The sequence below is a fragment of the Strongylocentrotus purpuratus genome, unplaced genomic scaffold (genome assembly GCF_000002235.5).
Source record: "Strongylocentrotus purpuratus isolate Spur 01 unplaced genomic scaffold, Spur_5.0 spur5_scaffold_17, whole genome shotgun sequence".
Taxonomy (NCBI): domain Eukaryota; kingdom Metazoa; phylum Echinodermata; class Echinoidea; order Camarodonta; family Strongylocentrotidae; genus Strongylocentrotus; species Strongylocentrotus purpuratus.
In genome coordinates, this window is record NW_022145602.1 from 18570655 (window position 1) to 18594867 (window position 24213).

Genomic DNA, 24213 nt, shown 5'->3' on the forward strand with positions numbered 1-24213 from the left:
CATTGGGCAGCCTGAGCCTATTACAAGCTCAATAGTTCTCTGGCCTTCCTCTCCATGCCATAGTCCATGGATGAGTCACCAGCCTTACATCAACACATTACATAGGCTGAGGAGTCCCTAGATTAGTCTGCCACAAAGACCCTCTTGTCCACTCTAAAGTGACCTCATTACTTGCATCATCAAATATGTTGTGAAGGAAAGTAATTAACAGTTAGGGCAGGGAAAGGTCAAATTTGTGTGGTCATTGGAGTCAATGAAATATGGAAAACAAAAAGTCTGAAAGCCTGACAAGTAAGAAATATGGACCAAGTACAGTAAGGGGGGGGGGGGGCTGTTTATCACAAATTAAGCCCTTGCCCTTGCCCTTCCAATTTCACTCAAGACCCCCATCTTGTGTATATGTTATCAGGGGTTGATTGCACACAGATCTAAAATTTGTCAAGGTGGACCTCCCCCCCCTTCCCCCCCCCCCTGAAAAAATAAGTTAATGCAGAGCCCTTGACCAGTGGATTATACATGTAGTTATCATTGGGAGGAGGGTGTGATGGTGTTTGGAGGAGGGAGGGGGGGGGGGGTACACTGGGCCATGGGCAATTGGACATTGTCTAGCAGTGGATCAAATGTAATTGTCATACATGTTTTGTGACAGTATATCTGTAGAAAATTTAATTACACGCAAGTTTCAACTAGTCCACCTTTCATTCTTGAGTTGCAAAAAATACCAAAAGAACCTTAAAATTACAAGTGGTGGGAATAATTTAGTTAAAGATAAACTTGAGTTTTGGTAAAAAAAGAAATTGAATTCTCACAGAATCTAACGAAACTTACACTGAATGTTCAAGATTACAAATAAATGTCATGTGCCAAACAATTTTGGAAGAAAATGTATACTGGCTGAGTAATGAGCATAGAAAGATAAGGAAATCAAGGTAGTACTAGCCCCGACATCATGTGTGTTGTCCCATATACATCTATATGTGTAAGTGATTGTTACTTTACCAAGACTCTGCCAAATTTATGATGATTTTGATGACTCTAGAACCTTGCATTACACACCATTACTTACATGCGATATGATCAACTTTTCTGATCCATTCCACACCTTTTCTTTCACAATGCAATCGCATTACCAGTACTCAAGTTTATCTTTAACTGTACATGTAGTTCCAATATTCATGTAACTGTAAGGCCGAGTGCTTGAATCTCATTTGTAGTGTTAACCTATGGATATAAGTAAGTCTACTGATAAAGTACATTTATGATTTTAAAAGAAGGTGATGTATGAAACTGGCTCGTAAGAAAGACTAATTTATAGCTTGACCACAAATAGGACATGGTCAAAGCTTGGTCAAAGGTAACTGATGGCCAGATGGGAGAAAGCTTATGAAAAGAGCTGACCCATGGGAGACATGTTATGAAAAGAACTGACCAACTTATTGAAGGCCAGCAAGACAGATAGGTTTAAATACATCTTTACAATATAGAGATGAGTCAATTGACTCAATTCATCATTATCTATGGCCTGGATAGTAGTCTTTAGAAATCACAGCTCAACAAACAACAGCTGCCCCCTTTCTCTCTCTCTCTCTCTCTCTCTGAAACTCCAATTCATTTGCGGTAACTGGGAATGTCCATTTTTTTTCTGAATCATCAAGACCATTTTGCAAACGTATTTAAAGCCATGTAAGAAAGCTACTACTCTCTTTGCATTGTATTTGCTTGTTTTGAATAATTGTACTCGCACTGTCACAGTGAACTCAATTTTCTTCCTTTTTCTATGTGTCCTCAATTTTCATTTTTGAATGATAATTTGGTGAAATTCTTTGTAAATGTTCAGAAGGGATAATTCTTGTGCAAAATCAGAGAAATGGTTCATCAATACAGAGGCAGTGCTGAGGCCATTAGTTGCTTTGCATTGAGGAACCAATGCAGATGTAGCATTGTGGGATAATGCCTGTATGAGATGGGGGTAAAACATGGAAGGCATTCTTGGGGCAGGGAGAGGTAGGCAAGCTGACCAAGAGTATGGCTGTGCATTAAGTGTGTTGACGATGATGATGATGATGATGATGATGATGATGATGATGATTGTGATGACGACGATGATGAGGATGATGATTGTGATGACGACGATAATGATGATGATGATGAAAATGATGTTTGATGTTTGATGATGATAATTAGGAGATATGGACAATGATCATCAAGATCGCATGCTGGGGAGAGGAAAGAGGAGGGGAAAGAAGATGAAAAATTGAATAAGAATGAGAAGCAAACTTTTTTTATCTATAAATGCAAGGAGTTACAGGTCACACTTTGGCAAATGTGGAACAGAACATGGATAAGAATTTGATTGCAATGGTGATACTGTAAGTGTCTGGAAGATTGAGACTAGTGCACGTGTTATTGCTCTCAAGACAGTGCATGACCTGGTGTGCACTCTTGGTTTTGGACCCTCCATGCCCAAAGTGCACAGTGTGACCCAGTTGACCTTTCACCTGACATGAGGTCATTCTGAGGTCATTCTAGTCATGTGCTTGCAGATTACTTTTGGTTTCCTACTGTGTTCAAGAAATATTTGTCCAGAAAAGATTGAAATATGTACGCAGAAATAATGACATCGCATTTTTTGTTTTCTCCTTGTTGACTTTCATCTACAGATAGATGAAGTAGGTTCATTTAGGGTTTAATTTTCTGTCACTTGTTAGACCATAAGATGTTGCAATGTATATAAGATCTATTAAAATGTCTTTTTTTAATGAAAAGACCTGTAATGGATTTATTAGTCAGTTTGGTATCTATAAATGACCTTACCACTTCAAGCATCTGACTCAGACATTGGCATTAAGATTTTAGGCTTCGTTCCAATATTATTGTTTGATCTTTGGCAATAATAACCCAATTTTTATTTGTCTTACAATCTCTGTTCAGACTGTAGGAAAATCTACAAAACTCATAGAAAGAAACGTCATATAAAGAATGATCATGGAGCAAAAGGGGCATACGGCCCGGATAAAAACATTGTATAAGAAATGTTGTGTAAATAAACTAGTTTTTAAGAGGTCAGCTAATTATGACAGTTAGCCAATCATCAATGCACACTCATGTTAAACCCACCCTGTGTTATGGTCTTTGTACGATACAGCGTTCAGATTAGTCAAGAACTCTGATTCTCTATACAGTTTTAGTTCAAAACGATGATTAAATTTATGTTTCATTGTCACAATACAACGTTTTGTTACACAATTTTTGTTATACGGCTGCAAGATAAGCAAAAAATTAATCCTATGACAATGAAAGTCTGAACAGAGTTATAAAGTAGGTCTATGATACAGATACCTTTGCCTAACACTCATTAAGATGTTTGTCTTTCAAAACAATCCTGATATTTGCATTTTGGAATATAAACATTTGATATGAATCATGTTGTTAACAGGTTGTTGGCACAGATTCAATGTTTTGCAAAAAAAACCCCATAAATGTAGACTTTGGCCTTGCGTCTAGATATCTATATCAGTTGTATTGAAATGATATAGGCCTTTAGTTTGTTTAATAATTAGATCACAGCTCACAAAGTCTTATGGTTTAAAAGAACCAGCTATATTTCCATTTACATTTGATTCCATGAAAAATCTGTTTATGATTTGCCTTTAAGGCACATAATTTATATCAAATAATTACAGAATTATGGATGTAGATGATACAAAAATATAGATAAATGTTTTTTTAATCCATTTGATGGTCGGCCCAATTTGCACTGCTTTAATAACTCTAACATGTATTTGCCATGCATCAAATAAATGACTGCCACATTTATTGAGTATATTATACTATCAAACCTGCTTTAGCGACAACCTGTATAGATAGACCACCTGTCTATAAAGACCACATTTTAAAGTTTCCCTGTAATACAGTTTCTTACTGAATGAACCTGTACATAAAGACCATATGCCTATATGACCACTTGTTATGTTTCCCTTGAGCAGTCTTTACCGGTATATGCAGGTTTCACTGTCATGTCTGACAAAAGTTGACTGTCACAATCCAACGCTTGCCCCATTGGTCAGCCGAAGCAGGTAAAGTGGTAGAGATGTGCTTTTAGCCATTTACCCCTCACAACCTAGATTGTATGTTGTAGCAGCTTTGCAGGGAGATCATACATCAACATTTAAAAATATTGTATCGAATTTCTAGAAATGTGCCTACATATCATTACTTGAAGAAACTATTCAAATTTGTGATGAATTATGTAATTGTGTATGACGTATGATAATATTTCATTTATTATCTCACCTTTGTTTACAATCAAGTACTGTATTAGTTGGTGCTATGTTGTATACTCAGTGTGGTTAATGCATTTGCAGCCACAATGTCATTTCTACTGGTGTAATTTTGTTAAGAAAGATTTTATTTCAATATATGAGATCATTTGTATAAAGTAACTGTAGTAGTAGTCTAAGCTAGAAATACCACTCCTTGTGTATTGGTCAAGAAAGGCTATATATTTCACGTTAAAATGTGACATCATTGCTGGAAACCTACCATGATGATTGATTACCATCTAAGCCAAAAATAGCCCCAGACTCAATATAAAGATAAACACCAATCAGCACATGTGCATTATTAGCATGAGGTAAACACCAACCCACTTCCCCTCCAGGATTGCACTCACCTACATGTACATGTGATAAGCCCTTGTATTATGACATCATTGGGTTATTTATAGGTATGATGTAATGCACTAGCATCCAGGGACCTCATACAGGTAGTGCACTGTGATCGTTCAGATACACATAACAATGCAACATGAATGATATTCAGTTGGGTATTGCGTATATAGTCTTGTCAATAATATAGACAGGTATACTGTTAATTGATTATATATATAGAAAAAATCATGTTAATATGTAATAGATCCATCAGTACCAAAGCAATTTTGTATACTGTTAATTGACTATATATATATATAGACAATTTCATGTTAATATGAAATAGATCTACCAGTACCAAAGCAATTTTGGATCAATTCCATGTTATGGGTTTGGTGATTGTCATACCTGTGATTGCCTTGAAAGTGATGATGCTATTTCCTTTTCATTCAGCTGTGCCTTCTATTAAATTTCTCCTTGATTTATGTTTTATATTTTGTTTCCAGATGGGATAGTTTGAATATCCTGAATCATGTGCCAAAAGCTTATACCACTGCAATAGGAAGAACTTAGTGAATATAGGATATACCTGTAGATCAAAGCAGTTTTGAGTTTAGACGTTGGAAAATTGAAATGTTAAGTCGGGCTTGACAAAATTAATTAGATTCTAAGGTGAATTACAGGGATATGAAATACAAAGGAAATATAGAATTTCGAAAATACAAACAATTCAAGGATTTGGCATAGAGGAAGAAGAGGGGAAACAGGAGCGATACAGTAGGATCCTTGACCAGCTGGCCCTTGTTTACCTTTTTTTTTTGGTGTGTAATTGGGTGTTTACATACGTGTATCAATCAGATGATTATTTACGTCTGGCTGGTCTGGGGACCAAACTTTAGCGTCATTATCCGAAAGACGCGACTCAGTTTCGAACAGGGGAACGTTCCCCGAACCAGAGAGCTGACCAAGTGAACGTACCGCTAGACCAACTCACATCTACTTATTTTTTTTTTTTGTGTGTGTGTGTGTGTGTGTGTGGGGGGGGGGGGGGGTCCTTATGAACTAGAGTCTTTTTAACTTTTGAACCTTACTAGAAGTTGCCCTAATGTGTTTAATTCACAGACAATGTCATTACATCTCCATTAACCACTAAGCTATCATAATTTCTTAGTTTCATAATGGTGAGGAATTCAACTTTTTGTACATATTGGTAACAAACAAGAGTATCCGAAGTAAAGCTATGAGATAACTCATTCATACATCATTTGAAAGCACTACAGCAGACAGAAGATTGTTTTGAAATGAAATTGATAAAAGCTCATTGAAAATTAAACTTACCTTAATTGCCTGAAGATAATACATTTCGGTGTTTACTGACATGTATATGGCTCATTAGGTATCAACTGCCAATGTACGTGAATTTAGGCTCATTCACATTTCAGAAAAAACAATTTGAAAAAGCATTGTTTTTTATAGTACCATTTACACTCCTGAAAACCAATGGAAAGCGTTGTTGTTTGCTTATTCCATTTGTTTTTGTGAGTTGTGCGTATGCACCACTTGTCACTGCTGTGCATGGGTTAACATGGCAGAGAGGAGATTCATGTGATATGTTTTGAGTGCGAGCATGTACACTCCAAAAACAGGCAGAGTTTCAGCCATGTTTAAAAAAAAACACACTCCAGAGGTGTTTTTTGTTGTTGTGTTTATGGGTCTATCAACTTCGGTCAAAACTGGAATGTGAAAAAAAGACAGTTTCTGGTTGTAGTGTAAATGCAGCTATCATTTGCCTTTTGGCTTTGTGTTTTTGCTGTCATTAAATTATGACTTCACTCTCCAAATATGCAGAAAATATGTTTACCTGCTGAGAATTTTGTTTAAAAGTTTAAACGTTTGCATGGAGTTTGATTTGTTTCTGATATTAATGCTTCACGCAACATGGATCTGACGTAGGAGTGGAACAGTTTGACATTCCATCTCATAATTCACTTTTCCAGGGTCGATTATGATTATTTACTTTAATAATCCAAAACAAATAGAAGGATTACTCATCAGGTTTATGTCAAATGAATTCCGAGATTTTATGCATTCTCCTGAATGATGAATGTATTTGAAAGTTAACAAATATTCAAAGAGGTTGTTTGTTTTCACCTCTGGAAAATATTTGAAATGTTTAAATCAAGTTCAGACATGACTTTCTGTTTATCAATAATCTAATTTGTCAAATGAATGATGTTGAGCATTAAACTCAAATGCTGTTAGCTTTTAAGTTTTGTTGCAGGAAAACTTCATTGATTTGATCTCATTTGACTCGTAACTTCATGAAATGTATTTAACATCTTTCCAATTATTTGTTTAATAGTGAATTTGTATCTGTATCAATATGATTTCTGTTATTTTATTTTATTTTATCATATCAGAATAAGACTGCATCACTTTGTTGTTATTGTCATTACAATTCAAAATTGTTTTAATGACACCATTGGCTGACATATTTGTTTTGCCTGAAAAAATGGTCAAAAATCATAAAATGTGTTAATTGATATTGTAAATGCCAATTCCAAATACATGTAATTCTATAGATATGTACATTTAACAACTAAATTATTCATATAGTTATAGTTATAGAAATAGTTATTTGTTCCAATCTATGTTCTTGAAAAGTATTCAAAGAAGGCCCTTATTCAACCAATCGCCTTTTATTCTTGAGTTACGAAAACACAAAAAACATCAAATTTACAAGGGATATGAATTGTTAACTAGAGCTTTACATTACTGGCTTGTGGGTATACTGTACCAGGTTTTTAACCAAAGTCTTGTTTTGTTTCAGTAAGTTCAATAAACTTAGATAGTTCATTCAACTTTTTCAGAAACCATGATGGTTGCTCTTCTTTTACCAGCGGGGTTCAGCTGTACTTTTTAGCCAAACATCCAGTGCGGTGTGACTGGTATAGATTTGTCTTTCCCTGGTATTCCTAAAATGAACAATAACAACATGGTTTTACCCAGGGCTCTAGTCTACTAAGTGTACTCTTCAAAACCTATTCCAGATTTGGCCATTATTTTCATCTGGTGACTCAGGGCGCTGTGATTTCTTTTATAATTCTGGGCTTATTGCTAAGTAATGGTAATCCTCTTTTCCCTCTCAAAACTGAGCCTTTTCTCTCACTTTCCCTTTTGCTGCCATTTGTCCCCTTTTTCGTATTTTCTAAGGAAAAAGAAGGAGGAAAAGAGAATGTATAGAGAGTCGAGGAGAGAAAGAGAAGAAAAAACAACAACAAACAAACAAAGAAACAAACACAAAACACGCAAGTTCTCATGTTAATACTTTTTCTGTGGACCTAATTTATGTGTACAATTAAGAGTAGAAGTATAGAAATACACTTAGAAGTTTTAAAGGAAAATAGATGAAATATTTTGTTGACCCAGCCGTTACAGATGTTTTCGTGGTCTTTTCCCTTACCAGAGATGGATGCAGTGTAAAATTTGTTTTCACTTCTATTTTGTTCTCGGTCATGGTAGCTGTTCCCTCAAAAAGGTGATTGCAATTTTTTTTAGAAAAAACAACTCGAGGGCAATTTCAATATCCTATTGTACAGGTATATGTGTACATTCATTGGAAATTATGTTCATAATACATAATACTTCATCGTCATTTTTGCAAATTTAAATAGGTGACACACAAGGCTACTGAATGTTCCTTATGTTGATTTTAAGTTTAGGTGACAATTTGTGGCAGTGATTTTCATACCATATTTATTTTCACTTCGAGTGAACTCTTTGTGGAGCTTTGTAGTAGACTTTATCCACATTCCTCTTTCATTTATTTTAGCTGATGTAGCAAGTATCACAATTACCCAGCTAAAATATGTATCTACCTTGATTTTTAAGGGCAATTTGTAAATCTGTATTTAGATTCAGATTGGCTTGGTTTTTTATTTAGTTTTTTTGTATGTTTGATGTATTTCTGGAGGATGTGTTTATTGAAATGTTCACAATGGATGGTTTACCTCTCAAATCTTTTTTAATGAGATGACCAATTTATAATTTATCACTGATTTTCCCAGTCCAGGGATTAAGAAAAGACTTAACTGTGCTTCCTTTTTGTTTTGTTATTCTACCGAGAGCATCCTTTTTTTCTGATTTTCTAATAATCCTAGCACTTTTTATAGATAGAAGTAAGGACCCTGGATGGTTTTTATTTTTAATGTTATTTTTAGTTTTCTTTATAACTTTTCCTTTTTGGGGTGAGTGCTATTTATAGACAGGTAGTCTATGAAATCTGTTTTCTTTAAAGTGAACAAGTGATTTCCTAATCCATGACTAATAAATTACTTGATCCTTTCCTATTATATTTGTTGTTTTACCATGAACACTTTTCTTTGGTCTATGCTATTTATAGAGACTTATAGCCCTGCTTGATTACACATAGTTATGCATAGGCATCTTATTTTAGACCTTTTTGTGAGGGGGGGGGGGGGGGGTCATTGCTACGCTAGACAGTTTATCTGTCAAATCTGCTTTCCTGAGAATGAATAAGTGATTTATAATTTGTCTATTTCAGGTATTAATAAGTTCCTTAATCTCTTTCCTCTATATCTGTTGTTTCATCATGTTAGAAACCTAACCCTTGTTGATTACACATATACATGTAGGCCCATACATTTCATCTTATTTTTAGATTAACAATTTTTTTTTTAGGGGTGGGAGGGTTTATCGGTGCTGCCATAGACAGTTAATCGAGCAATACTATTTTCATTGAATGACTAACCTATCAACAATTTCCTAATCCATAGATTAAGGAAATGCCAAATCTTTTCCATTGTATTTGATGCCCCCATCACGGTCCCTTGAATTGTGTCGTTCTACACCATCACTCAACCTCCGCAAACCGAATCCCTTCACCGCTGCCAAACTAAGACTGTCTGATATCTCTTAATTCTGATTGAAAGCACAATGAATTGGGGTGAAATCCCTAAGATTTGAAGCAAGAACTGACAGTCTGAAGCCAGTGAAGCGTTGTTATTCAATTTATTTAGATCTTTTTAGTTTCAGCTAAGAGCTTATTATTTAGAGATACCCCCATTTTCTATATTTGGAATACTGAACCTTTGATTGCAAAAAGGACCTGGTTGTATGTATTGAATGTGGGACAAAAAATGACCATTTCGAATGATTTTCACAAATTTCCTTTTGACCAATCACAAATATACTGAAGATTGGTGAGCCATTCAGCTCTCCAAAAAGAAAGAGCTTTGGAAAGATCTAAAACAGTTATAGTATAGAGATCATTCTGGAAGAGGTCTGATCAAATGATGAAATAATTCATAAATTATAATGAGAAAAATTACTTTTAACTAAAAAAAAAAGGATTCCTGTGTACAATAAGTAGATTGCATATCTTTCCTAGTTTTATTTTGTAAAACCCCCTGATGAGGTAAGAACTGTGCACTTAAGGTGTGGGGAATACTTTTGGTTGATTTTGCTTTCACAAATGCAAGGGATAGCTGATATCATTGAACAGATGCAGGCGGTGCGCTCGGGTGCAATTAACTCACGATTTCGTTTTGATTTGACCTTGCTTTTCTATTGAATAAACACGTTGTTTACGTGAAACCGCTGGGAAAGTGTCGCAGCAAACCTGCCATAACTTTGGCATATGACAATGAATCTTAAAGATCTTTACATTTTTGAAAAGAGGAATAATCATTTAAACTATACATTACATTTTTTTTTGTAATAACGAAGAAAAAATGGGGGCAAAAGGACAAGAAACTTTGTATGAAAAAAAAAAAAAAAAGAGTCCGAAATAATGCCTAAAATTACACATTTTTAATATTTGGACAATAACGATATTCGAATATGTTATTGAATAACTATTAAAGAAAATTTCTGTGAAATATCAATTTCATAAACCAATTCGGCCGGATGTGTCTGGTAATGATCCAACATAATGCATTTTCATACCTTCAATACGAGCACCGATCTACCGAGTCGTCCCCACATTACATCGCGGGTGATGACGTCATGCTCAATAGCACAGTCCCACACACTCTAGTTTGTGTTGGCGTTGATCGGTAAAAACGGCTTTCAACATGATTTCGTGGCATAGATTGTAATTGTTGCAATGTTTGAATTAACCCCCAAATTTCTCCAACATTAATAACAAATGTATATTACGGAAATAAAGCTAAATTACACTGATTATCTTAGCTTTACTGTAAATAAGACGGAATAACGTGGCGTCAAACATGTACATTGCCCGTACATTGTCGTGAATATCGTCTGCACCAGCAGTGCACCGCGAGCCCATATATGCCTAGCTATAGTCTGTGTCCATCGTAGGAGCAGGAGGTGCACTCCACCAATACTACTTTAAAATAATAGTAGTTGTATAAGTAGTAGCAGTCGTAGATGTAATAATAATGATAGTAATAATAATATTAATAACAATCATAATAATAATCAAATATTATTTGTAGGGGAATAGCAGGGTATTTCCCGGCAGAAGGGGGGGGGGGGGGATTATGCGTAATTCGATCGCCACTCTTCATCCAATTTAAAATAAATGAAGATCCCCCCACCCCCAATAGCAAACCCCTGGGTAATATATCAAAATAATAGATATACTTCATGATTATAATGATGCTGCTGCTTAAATTAATAATGGTAATAATGATAATTAAAAAGTAATAGTACTTATAACAGGGAAGTGTTTTACCCTGCTTATAATAATGATTGTTATTATTATTATTATTATTCATTATAATGGTTATAATAGTACTTCGGGTAGGAAGAAGTCAAGGAAAAATATCCCAATCAATGAGTGACCATGCAAGAAATATATAGGTAGCTAGATACCTAGCTGTAGGCCACCATTTATTGCAAAAGCATTAACCTTTTATTGCTTGCTTTTTTTTTTAATGTTAAGTTGACTCAAGCGATGATTGTCTAACATCACTTTGTGATTTAAATTTTTTTTTTTTTAATGAATTAACCCAAGTCTTTGTTTTGTGAAATAAATTCTGGAACCAACTGAGAAGAAACCCGGAGCCTTTGTCGACACATCCACGCCATTATAAACACTCACTTTAAATTCTGGCACAAAAATCCACATACCACATGCACACTTGCATTTACCTTTCTCACAATGATCCATGTACCACCTTCATGTAAATCACTCTCCGATTATATATAGATATCTCTGAATATCATTTCATCATTTACTGCAAAACATTAACCACTCGACCAATGAATAACACAAAACAGCAATTTCATTTTAAAAACAATTCTCAATCTGCATATTATAATTGCCACTTCACTTCAGATACAATAGGCAAGATACTTCCATTATGTAACTTGCATACAAAACAGGAATGCTTCTTTTTTTTCTTCAATGCAATAACACTGTATATTTGTGTGTTAAATGTACTTGTATACTTAAATTAACATGTATACAAAAACGAAAGACTCAAATAAATACTTATATCCATGTCTCACATACTTTTCATTGTACATCTAATACTTCTTCAATAAATATAAAGCTTTGTATAAATAATAAAACAATCTGTTTTGAAAGCCATTACTTTATGTTTACTGTCATCTTTGGTTCAATCATGCGCCAATAACACGCAATTGTTCAAATGTGTACATGAATGAACATTATTGGAAACAAGTGAAATGTGAAAATCTACATGGAGTTCATAACTTGCATAATAATGATGAAGATGCACGTATGACATGGACTAACCAAGTCGAAAATAGGCACAAAATATGCAGGTAATGTTGCAATGATACATGTAATGTTGTACTATGCAACATCAAATGTAATTAAAAAAGTATGCATATAAATTTGAATATGTAAGGAAACAGGTCTATTGCCAATTATCTGAACTTTTCACTTATTCACAACTTCTAAAACAAATACTTTAAATTGTCTTTAAGCATTGAAAGCACTATTCTCTGGAACACCAGGAACTAATGTACTAAGTACAAGTTAACCCTATCGTGTGTACCATATTGTAACCAGAGTGCTAGTTTTACACTACTTTCGGGCTTCCTGACTCCTTCACTATGAAATCACCATCCAAACTGAAGAACACTGGTAGCCAATGCTGACATCTTTAAGGGAGCGCCATTCTGCAATAAAATAGAAAAACAATTAATGAATTGAAATTCAATTGTATTACAGCAAATAAAGAAAAAAAAGAGAAATTTAACATGATTTATATTTCACATTCATATGGTTATATATTAACTCTAACATTAGACAGCATAACTTACATACACTACTCTATAACAGACATTACCAAAGTATTATATGATCAAGAGCCAGATTATGGAAAGAACTTCAAAAAATACCTCAAATGGATCTCACAGCTCAGTTAGGCATGATATTCATAAATGATAATTGGGTCAAATTTGGTCTACATGCATGATAATAACCTTCAAGACATTGTGTTTTTCAGCAGGGGCGTAATGAGCCAAAAAAAATTGGAGGGGGAATAACGGAGCTAAAGTTTTGGATATGGTGCATGATTTTTTTTTAAAACAAAAAAAAAGAGCAAGCGAGAAAAAAAAATCTACATTTTCTAATTTTTAAATAAATAATTCTGTCACAGAATTTTTGGTAGATAATTTGATTTTTCTTTGTCTAATTCTAAAAAGGAAAAAGAGGCAGATATTAGAAGAATTTAAATGCAAATTGTAATGTTGAAAAATACAATGAGGATTTAACCAAAAAATACCCTTTTCGTGAAAAATTGGGGGTGTTTCAGTGTACAATGAGGTCAAGTTCAGCAAAAGCAAAGTATTAAGATCTGGAAATCATTGTTTCCACATTCATCAGAGTGAACAAAAAATTACTTTAGGAATATTAAGATCTAAAGCTCCTGATGAGTACTTCTTAAATGTTAAATAAAACAAGACTCTCATTTATCTTGATAATTAGACACTGGATTGAAAAAGACTAGTGTCACCAGGCACTGTGAGAGAAATTTAAAAACAAATGGTACATGTTGTTTCTCAGAATGATTTGACATCACCAAGGAACATTGCCTTTAACGACTTCATGGTGATGAAAAAAATGCCAACTCTACTTGACAGTACATATCTTACCTAGTTGCATGAAGACAAATCTGCTTGGGCACTAGGGTTGGTGAACACTCCACAGAGCCATAGTGGGATGTAGAATCTGTGATCACTCTGAGGGAACGACCAGACAGCTTCAACACTGAATGGAAGAAAGGAAAAATATTGTAAGTGAATAATGAGAGTTAACATGTATGAATATACATAATTACAAGTCTAGTGCTTGACGTGACGTTATCGGAACGGCAGGAAAATCAGTGCCGTGGCTTGAGACTCCAACCAAATGTGGGAGGGTTGACAGCCATGTCTTACCATGGTAGACTTATAGCAAAAAACAATTTGGTATTCAAGAATTTCCACATGAAAAATACACACACGTTCTTGCATATTTACCTAAGTACGAGGTCACATCACGTCAGCCTGGCCAGGCTCGGCAGCGGCCGCCAGCAGTGTCGGCCGTTCTTCAATGCTCGACCAATGTGTATCATATGCATTAGGACATCTGCCAAGTCATGAAGTTGAGAAGGGGAGCTGGAGGTTACTTGAAGGTAAGGCTACATGAAGGTTTCATGGCCCTGCCTACATATTCTATATGAAAGAAGGTGAAGAAATTATTAATTTTTTTTGTAGAGATTTGAAGGTAAAACAGGTTAAATAGACTCTACAAGAACATTGCCATTGATTAATAAAGTTTGACTTTAGTTTAGAGTTTAGTAAGTAGGATGAGGTGTCGTGTGTAATACAGCTGCATGCACATGGATTATATGCACTTGAAATTGGGTCGACAATTCATTGGCTCCAAGATTCGTTCATTAATATTGCCGAGACCCGTGAATATGAATCATTGCCATTTATATTACGGTCACTGTAACTCATGAGCTCCGCCGCCGACGGCTTGGCGGCGGAGCTCCCTGGAGTTATGGTCAATGAAGCTAATGCAGCTGCGCTGCAGAGCAGTAGCACTAAGCCACTATCAGTCAGGCATTATGAATGGCACATATGCGTAGCAGATTCGCCACTTTTTTTTTTTTTTTTTTACCTATGAATACCTATTTTTCATAGAAAAGGAATATCAAACATCGATTTATGGAAAAAAAATACTTCATTACAATTGAAATGCGCCCTTACCTTTGTTTCTTTAGAGGGTTTTACAAAGTCAAAGATCCACTCGATCGGCTCGGCTGAAATCAAAACAATACCTCTCGATCACTGCATGCAATCAATGCTAATGCGTGTAGACCTCTAGCGCAGCACTACATGCTAGGAGGCAGCAATCGCACACATGAATAGTCTATACACAAATTACAAACGAACGTACACAATAAATACGATGCGGTTGATCGGCAAGTTTGACAGTGGACTCACGGTTTTAATTTTTTAATTTTTCTTTTTAACATCATTAAGTTAAAAAAAATATTATATTTTACTACTATTTAGGTCTCATCAATTGTCACTGGTATATCTGTTTTGAGTGGAATCAGATGAGTATTGTACAGTGGTGTTTGAAATGTTGAGAATCAATAGCACAGATTTTAATACACAGCCAGGATAGTAATGCAGCTATGTGTGCTCACGATCAGCTGTCTGCGTAGGTTTACGTAATTTCGTGTCAATGCGCATGCGCGAGTCTTTGATCGAGCGGTGACGTCGATTTTCTCGTAAGTTTGCTGCTTCTCGATTTCTGAAAAACACCCTATTCATTTTCCATTGTATCTCCGAAAATAAGTGATGGTCACAGCGAAAATTTCGTCACCAGCACCGTAAAGGTCTCATGAATATGCATATTAAGTTTCATGAATAAATAGCCAGATTGCCAGATGTGTCTGATAATAATCTGAGGGTAGTTTTCGGAGACGACTGAACATGAAATGTTTGATAAAATGATAAATAGATCATCACTTAATACAATTTTTCATATATAGTTCGATATGACCATTTTACATCATTCCTGAGAGTCTGAGCGAAATCCGCCAACGAACAAAGAAGATATGAGAGAGAGAAATTTTGGTGAAAAAGTGAGCTTGGCAACGTGAGTGCTTCGATGACCGTTGAATATTCAAAACGATTTCGGTGTTATCAGTGAGATAATTGGCATGCTCCGCACCGCCTGGATGGTGGATGCTGTGGATCTACTATTAGGCCATGTTCACATGGGGCTGTCACAGCTCTAAACTAAGCTAACCCTTGAAGTTATAAACAACGATCCACTGACCATGATGAGGGTTCGCACGGGGGTAAAGTAATGGATTTCTAAGTTTGGAGCTGCAAATCAAGCAATATAAACGTGTATTCTCATAATTCATTTCTTATATTGAGTAAGAATCCCCGCTGCTCGTAGTTTTCGTGTTTACCATAATTAAGATCTGACGTACATGGTTTGTAATTTTTAGGTAACTTAAAGTTACGTAATGATGGGTGCATCCGCATGGTAACTAATTACATGATAATTAACTAGAAAGTTTAAATCCATGATTTAGGCTGCGTTCAGATATGACGGGGCAACTCTGCTATGGTTTTATTAATGAGGACATAGTAATACGCCTCACATTTCTGTATCTTATATAGAGAGGGCAGTGAATATGCTTGACCTTTGTTGTGCGCAGTTGCCATTGGTGTAAAAGTTTTTAAAAAAAGGGTGATGGCTAACTGCGTCATATCTGAATGACCCCTCATTCACACGAACTGTCTGTCGTGTGAACCTTACTAATGTTTTGAGTAGTGACTGCCCGACTTGCCTGCTATGCCAGAGCAAGTGGGGAATTCCTCTCAGCCAGTACCCTGGGTAGTCCATGGTAGCATACAGGGGTCTGCGCATACTAGGGCTATGAGTCATAGGGTTGTGCTTAGAGCATGTTCCAGACCTTTCTGAACTCTCTCTGGACTGGTCTAGACCTAGTCTGTACGTGCAGACTGTAATGTTACCCTGGTAGTCGTAGTAGATGACAGAGGTGTGTTCATATATTTGCTATAATGCCTAGGACTTGTTCAAAACCATTTTTATACCTCTGTGGAGCTATCTAGACCTAGTCTACACTCGTAAACAGACTCTAATGGTACCTTGCAAAATGACAGGCAATGCTTATGAGGTCTACGATCATCTCTGCACCCTATGGACACGTCTAGACCCGGTTTGTGAGAACAGGCTCTCATAGTGCCTTGACTAAATGCGGGTCTGGCAGGGGTATGTTCACATTTGTCATTGCTTATGATTAGAACATGCTTCAGACCTGGTATGATGTCTCTCGCAGGACCAGTCTAGACCTAGTTTACAATTTGAGTCTCTAATGGTACCCAGGATTGATCATGAGGGTCTAAGCACTGCCGGAACCATGAGTCATTGGTCTATGACTATGAGAAACTAGTCCATGTTTAAGGCATGTTTGAGACCTCTTTTAATCTCTAGCCATGCAGCTAGACTCAAATCATCATCATATCATCAGAAATAATGAAAGATGGCTTCGTAGTTGTAACTGTGTTTGTGAAAAAAAGAAAAGAGGTTTAGACAAAAGTTTCCTCAAAGTTATATATTAAATGCTGAGCACCATGCAGAGTCGCAGACCCTGGTCATTCTTCTCCAGCCCTGTCTAAAAGTGTCTATACATATCTTTCAGAGCTTTGCTTTCATTTTTGCTCAGTAAGTAATTTATTTCAAAGTTTTCCAGGGTGAAGTTACTGCACTGCATCATACTTTAAATGACATTATGAATGCATTCCAAATGTTACTACTTACTAGACCTGAATTACAAATGGATTTGGTCCATTTGCTTGTCTTTCCCAAATAAGGTCCCCTCTACCAGCTGAGAAACCCCCATATGAGTGTCTCCCACCCCCTCCTGTCTCCTCATTATACTCTTATCTACACAGTCTATCTTTAACAAGCACTGCATTTTCCAAGATTTAGTCATCCCCATCTAGTCAAAATATTGTCATATTTTGCATAGTTTGGGGTTGTAGCTGGCGACCATCACAAGACGCGATCGCAGTTCATTGCTGTGTGTCATCTCAAAGATTAATGATGCTAGTGTCTCTGACGTCTGTTTAATGATGAGGCTGGCATCACTGGGGGACAGGATCATTCTTCCTCCTCCATCCCTTCCTATCTCCCCTCCTCTTTCCTTCTTCCCCTATTCTCTTTCATCCTTCTAAGCCTTTCTCCCTTTGCTCCCTCTCCATCTTCCCCTGTTCTTACCCTATTTTTCATCACCCTTTCTGTTCTTTCCAGTTTTTCATACTTTTGCTCTTCATTTTTTAGCTCATCCGGACCGAAGGGCCCGATGAGCTTATATATGCCATGGCGTGGCGTCCGTCGTCCGTCCGTCCGTCGTACCGTCCTTCCGTCTGTCTGTCCGTCCACAGTTTTCAAAATGCTTCTTCTTCATTATTTTTCAACCGATTTTGATTCTGATTGTTTCATATGATAGGGCTAGGAGGGGGATTTAAAACTTCTACACAGAATCGTAAAATTCTTTATCTATGCTAATTTATGCAAATTTATTCAAAATCACAAAAAATGCTTCTTCACCTTCATTTCTCTACCGATTTTGATTTGGTTTGCTTTACCTGGTAGAGCTAACTTTGGTACACTAAACTTCTACACAGAATTTTGAGATTTTGCTCCATTGATTAATTATGGTACTAAGTTTGAGTCCTGCTTGTCATAAAACTATATATTTTTCAACCAATTTTCATTCCATTTCCTTTAGTTTCTATTTAATCTTGTACAGCTAAATGAAATTATGTCCCTTCCAGGGCATCAAATTTTTATTTTTTGGCCAGTTCAAAAGTGTACTACATAAAATTTACGATATTGTTGTTGCGAGATGCGGATGAGCGCTACGTCATTGAAGTTCTGGTTGTTTCCTCCTGACATATTGCCTTTGAAATTTGCAAAATGAGTCTTGACAGCACTTGCCAAACAGCAAATTTTACATGTCCTGATTTTCTGTTTTAATGTGATAAATGTATCTTGAATTGCTTGCCAAGCATCATGGTTTACTGAGCAATCAACACATTTGGGCTCTTGCATATCTGTTTATTAACTTTATTTCCTTTCATGTTCTCCAAATGAAAATGTTTTGGAATGTTTGATGCATTGATTCATCCCTCCCGCCCTTACCACAGAGCAGTCAAGGAAACTCTTGCAGACAGAGAGAATTAGCCTGGAAATAAGGCAATGATTCTTATCAATCTGTTTGTGAGAATAAACTTGCCACAAGGATCTAACCAATGTTCAGGATGAAAGACCCAACTCATATTGGCAGGATTTACATTTAAAGGTTAACATCATAAAACATGGCCAAAGATACAGTGAAAGCCAATTTGTTTTAGGACATGTTCTTCATGAACTGAATTTCAAACTTCACCAGTGGAATCACACTGTCCCCCACCCTAACACTTACACTGTACCCCACCCCAAACCTCACACTGTACCCCCACCCCAACACTGACACTGAACCTAACTTAACCCTAATAAGGCCGGGGGGGGGGGGGGGCATTATGGCCCCCCCCCCCCTCCTCTACGATTTTTCTGATTGCTCAGGAACGCATATGGATGGCGCCCCGCCGCTCGCTGACTTTTTTCTTTCGAGTCTTGCGTAACTCGGACCTTTGGTTACAAGGTCACGTGACCTTTTGTCTTTGCATGTCAGCCCGAAAATCGCTTATTTTCGTGATTTGTGTACAAAACATATGGAAAAGTCATTTTTCCTAAAAACAGTTAAAACATGGGTTATTGGGTCTTGTTTTAAGTTTAGGTGGCTGTTTTAGGAGTCAAAATAGTTGAATTGTAGTAAGAAATGAAATAAAACAACAAAAACAATGAAATACATAAGTTAAAAAAACAATGAAATACATAGGAAATTATCAAAACAAGGGATAACATAAGGAATAAGCTGGCTCTTCCGAAATTTTTTGCCGTATTATTGTTCAGAATGGTCTAATGAATTTATGTAGTGAAAAAAAAAATGCTTAAATATGAATAATATATGATTTATGGGTAAAAATGTGATTTTTTGGACTTTATTTGCATAAATTACCATAAATATGCAAATTAGTGAATTTTTCAAAAAATTGAAATTATCATATTATTCTATACACTTTACTTGACATGCGTGCAAATTTTCGCGGCAATCGGAAGCTTTGCGGTCGAGATCTTAAGGGGGCCCTAATGCCCCCCCCCCCCCCCCCCCCCCCCCCCGGCCGTAGTAAGACCTCAAATAGCCCAGCCTTTTTAGGGTTAAAACCTTTTGATATTACTTGAAGCCTAGAGCAATTGAACCAACACAAAGTATTATGGTCAGGTTTACCAGAGGAAAAGTGTTATTTGAATCTTTAATTCAATTCATACTTTTATATTCTTTTGTAAGAATCTATAATGTTAAAGTGCTTAATGGTACCTTTTTGACATGTTATGTTGATGACAAATAATGATGGTACCGTAGGGCACTTGAATATCTACAGATTCTTTTCCTACCAGATTCCCACTTACTTCACCTGGGTTGAGTGTGGCAGGTATTGATTAATCTCTTGCCAGGGGATGTTAGTTCTGTTGAGGGGAATTGAACCCCTTACCTTGCTCTCCATAGGCGACTTCCCCAGTAGACCTCAGCACCAAATATTTTGTATCAGGGGAAACTTTAGGAGTTAAACTTAATGACCTGACTCTCACAGTGTTTATTTCATTCAAAGTTGGGTTTAACAAATGAAATAATCTAAAGTCTTAGTTTTCCTTTAACAATGTCTTAATACATGTATATTAGACCCGGGTCATGTTTACCAGTAACTGAATTAAATGAATATCAAGAATATTAAAAAAAAAACTTTATTTTTCACTTCCCTTCTTTTCTAGTAATTATTTTCTGCATGTTATTATCCATGTTACTCATTCTTTGGTTTCTGTTAAAATGCAGATTAATAACAAAAGCTTAGAGTTACCTTTAAAAGAGTTCATTAGCAATCTGTCTTGACTACCCATGACACAAGGAAACACATGGTATGTCAGAACATGGATGAAGTTTGTTGAGGAAGAATGTCATTCATTCTCTATAATAGAAAGAAACAGGATAAGGAAGGCCATGTCAGCGGAGAATGAGTAAAATTCTTGGGGACTTTGTCATCAATAATCTTGATTAGGTTTCCGTCGTCGTGAGTGAAGTATGTTTCATGGACGTTGATTTCCTTCGATTTTGAGACACGTTTGATAGGGGATATGATGAAATGAGATGTAAAATAAGGTCCCAAATACAGAATATGTTTTCTTTGATACTTGGCATATTTGGCATATTTGTAAAATATTTTCCTTACCTTGTTTATTCCACATAACTGTGTACATTGTGCTGACTTCCAATGTGGCTAATTGTATTGATTTAGAATGGTTAAGTGAGATATTGGGAAGGTGTCATGATTTTCCAAGGGAGTTTTCCTGAAACAGTTATAAATCTATTAATTTAAGTTATTTAACATAGCATCAAGATTTAACAAATTGTATGTTTGTTTTTTCTCTTCCATGTTCTCTGGTGATGTTGATTGTTCTTTCATTGGATTACTATCTTAATGCAGGTAAGTGTCATACACTGTTTATCATCTCCAGAATGATTAAAGGAGGAGGAGGAGGAGATCAATGGCGGGAGGTAGGGTGTGTGAGAGAGAGAGAGAGAGAGAGAGAGAGAGAGAGAGAGAGAGAGGAAGAGAAAGGGAAAGAGGGAGGGAGCGAGAGAGAGAGAGAGAGAGAGGAAGAGAAAGGGAAAGAGGAAGGGAGTGAGAGAGAGAGAGAGAGAGAGAGAGAGGGATTGAGAAAGCAGAAGGCTGAGGGAGAGGGGATCAGGAAGAGATGACTGAGAGAGAGAGAGAGAGAGAGAGAGAATGAGAGAGTCTTTGAAAGAATGAGCAGTTAAAAGAAGATGAGATAGATTAGAAGATTAAACTAGTACAGACAATGGTATAATCAAATGCCTCTATATACCCATCAATTCCTCATTAATTAAGATATTTGTGAATTAGAGCCTGTCCTGACACCTCAGAACAAATTAATGACAAGCAACAATGGTCATTTACTTGTCAGAATCTATTGGTCTACAAGCCTTCATCTGTCACACACAAAACCTTATTCAATGGTTTAAAGTTCAAATCAAGTATCATAATTTTGGCAAAAGTTTTGTTTACTTTTCCAATAATACTGGACATGTATAGTGACAGACTGCAATGAGTATTGTATTTTCATTGTTGATTTTGAGTGTCTAAAGCTCAAGAATTTCCAGATGCCCTTTCTGGCAATGTTGTCAAGTTTTTACTCAGTCACGGTCACATCCGTCTCTGCAGTCCAATCATGGCTTAAACGTCTCAAGGATTAACAAATGATGTCATCGGTTGTAGACAATTGGATAGTCTTTTTGTTTGATATAGTAGTGTCATTAGCATGTGATATCGATTTATTGACAAGTCATAGGTTAGGTCATTTTGTTTTGTATTTATTTGACTCTCTGATACTCTTCAAATTCATTTTGGCAAGTCATATGTTTTCCTGAGAATATTAGTAATAGTTTTAATTCATGCAGCGTCGTTTCCAACGGATACAAACACAGAGCGCTTCAAGATGCTATCCATGAATCAGTGTTATATACAAGTTTAATATCGAGCAGTGACAGTGTGAGTTTAATGAAAGTGTGAGTTCCTAGATCTAACTTTATTTGCTAAAGGACTGGGTGTTCACCGAATTGATTATCAGCAAGCTTCATTTATTTTGTACAACAAGTGAATTAATGTACATGCAAATTCAAATACTATCGCAGATACATCAACGAGACCGAACATAAATTAATTATCCTGAATGGCTCAGAATCAGTCGGGTTGGGGATGATATCGGTATAAAATCAGTTTGGCAGTTTGACTGAGGCATTGTACTGAGCAAAGGCTCTGAAGAGCACTTGGCCAAATTGATAATGCATGACATTGAAATGATTGGCTTGTCGATCCAACTGGGCAAATGTTAATCAATATTTATTATCCAGAGAGCATCTTTTGGTTGCCTCTGGCAAGTCCGTGTTTCAGACTTTAATTCTATGCTTGATTATATATATATATATACTTTGAACTTTTGCGTTATTGTAAACTAAACTTCTGAATTATGAATATCTAGATGGTCAGTTTATTCGGTCATAAAAAATAAGAACTGTGTACCAATTGTTTTCATTTTTGATCTTCAACTGACAGTTCTTATTGTTCGAAATTGGCATGTTTGTGTCAGATCCAGAAATGTGGGGTATGCCTCTGTCAGCTCGAGTTGCCAAGCAATGGTTGCAAAAAATCTGTCCACGTCTACGAACAATTGATTCTGATTAGAGCAAGCCATCAGTGGCATAGCTTGTGGGAAGATTGTGAGGGGGGGGGGGGGTAGAGGACATTGGTCAAACTCTGAAAATGAGATGCAAATTTATGAGACTACTGATTAGAGGGGAAGGGTGTAGACCAAGTGTCTTGTTTTCTTGTCCTTTTCCATTATCCCTTCCCATCCCCCTTCCCCCCATGCCCCATGTAACTACGCCACTTCACAAACGATTCATCAGGTTGGAGCTGTCGCCAACTTTGGCCAAATCTCAAATCCCGGGCCTTATGAAGCTGTCAAGAAAAGGCTTTGGAAATGCCCTCCATGTTCTTCTCATTCTGTGCCAGGAAACAGCCGTGATTCCCCAGTCCCACCCATTCACTTTGCTGCGTTGTAATTCAATCAGTAGACCTTTCTGCGCAGTGACTAAGTCCGTTGGCATTGTCAAGAAAAGTGATTCCTTGTGCGTTTGCAGCATCTGTTTGGAATCCCGAGGGAAGGGAATGGGTTAAGGGGGAGGGGTGAGCAGGCTGCAGAGACCTAGGGGATAAAAGGTTGATACCAAATTCAAGCTTTCTTGATCTGAAATATTGTGTGAAAGAATGGTACTTACAGGCATCATTGCTGTACAATATCAGTACCCGCATTTGTGTTATACAATGCTGTCATGCCCTTCATGTTCAACTTCAAGACAAAAAGAGCATTGTCAAAGACTCCATACAGTTTACACTTAGTACTATTCCTTTGGTATTAGTCTCAATTCTTTACATGTAGGCCATATCTGTATTATGCCTTCTATCCCCTGCAAAGTTTATGAATTTGTTATAAATGTCTTTTGTTTTGTTTTGTTTTGTGTGTGTGTTTTTTTTTTTTTTTGGGGGGGGGGGGGGGAGACTGAGATCTAGGTCTATATCTCAGTAATAATAATAATAATAATACATATGATTTATAAGGCGCCAAATCCACTTGACAGTCAAATGCTCAAGGCGCAGCTTGTGCAAAAGATGAAATACATACATGATACATTTATACAAAGTGCGATAGGAAAGGTACAGACATGAAAGGTAATGGTAATCAATTATAAGCTAAATTAAACAGATATTTCTTAAGATTGTTTTTTAACACCTCAGCAGAACTGCTATTCTTAACCCATTG

The 24213-nt window shown here is 36.4% G+C and overlaps 1 long non-coding RNA gene across 1 annotated transcript; it reads right to left on the minus strand.

Annotated features, from left to right (window-relative positions):
* Nucleotides 1-11921: 11921 nt before the first annotated feature.
* LOC105440508 lies at nt 11922-15103 on the minus strand. Its single transcript, XR_004064484.1, has 4 exons — nt 14868-15103; nt 14133-14327; nt 13767-13881; nt 11922-12788 (listed from the first exon to the last, which is right to left on the minus strand). It is a non-coding gene; the product is annotated as an uncharacterized LOC105440508 (long non-coding RNA).
* Between the last annotated feature and the right edge of the window lie 9110 nt (nt 15104-24213).